The following is an 876-nucleotide window of genomic DNA, read 5'->3' as shown; positions in this document are numbered from 1 at the left end:
TGGAAGACGTTTCGTCCCTCATCCAAAGGACTTCTTCAGTTCTGACTGACTGGCAGGGAAACTCACCTATTTAACCTCAGTGGGGTCGTTGGCCAGGGTCATCGATACCGCTGGTTCGTTAGTGTTCCTGGTTGCTGTGACGACAGTCGTTACAGTCGTTAGGACTACCGGTGGCCGAGACTGAACGACCATCGTTGGTATCTTCACCTGAGGCCAATAGGTTACGTTTGTTGAGTTTCCTTAGACGAGATGAAAGGACAGCATTGTAAGTGGGGGATAAGTGGTGGCGTAGACCCCCTCCTCGGTTCAATGACGGCTTCTCGACCCGGGTGTAGATGGCTTCCTTGACACCTCTTTCAAACCATCCATCTTCCCTGTCTAAAATGTGCACCTGGTGGTCCTCAAACGAGTGTCCTCTGTCCTTCAGATGTAAGAAGACTGCAGAGTCTTGACATGAGGAGTTGGCCCTTCTGTATCGAGCCACATATAGAGCGTCTCTATATGTATACTAGATTAGCAAGAATGTCTGAGAAGTTCATTCAAACTTATCTTTGCATTTCACCAGGAACTTCGACTAGTGAACTTCTGATCTTATGCAGCTCCGAAAGTACTGGTAGCTCTGCTGGTTTAGAAGCTGGTAAATCAACTCTATAAAGGCTCAGTCATCTTTATTTTTAAGGAAAAGAGCAATTCTGCAGGCTCTGTGGCTTAGTTGGTTAAAGTGCCTGTCTAGTAAACAGGAGATCCTGGGTTCAAATCCCAGCGGAGCCTTATGGTTACTGTCCCCTACATGGGCATCATCTTGTTTGGTAACAGAGAAGACGTGGATTCAAATCCTTTCTTCCCTTGGAATAAAGACAGAAGGAGCAACTACAC

At 46.8% G+C, this 876-nt stretch overlaps 1 non-coding gene across 1 annotated transcript; it reads left to right on the top strand.

Annotated features, from left to right (window-relative positions):
• The first annotated feature begins 697 nt into the window (after window positions 1-697).
• Window positions 698-771, top strand: trnat-agu. Its single transcript has one exon. It is a non-coding gene; the product is annotated as a tRNA-Thr (tRNA).
• Window positions 772-876: the final 105 nt, after the last annotated feature.

Source organism: Micropterus dolomieu, unplaced genomic scaffold, assembly GCF_021292245.1.
Source record: "Micropterus dolomieu isolate WLL.071019.BEF.003 ecotype Adirondacks unplaced genomic scaffold, ASM2129224v1 contig_5648, whole genome shotgun sequence".
Taxonomy (NCBI): domain Eukaryota; kingdom Metazoa; phylum Chordata; class Actinopteri; order Centrarchiformes; family Centrarchidae; genus Micropterus; species Micropterus dolomieu.
This window is presented reverse-complemented; position numbering and strand designations above follow the sequence as displayed.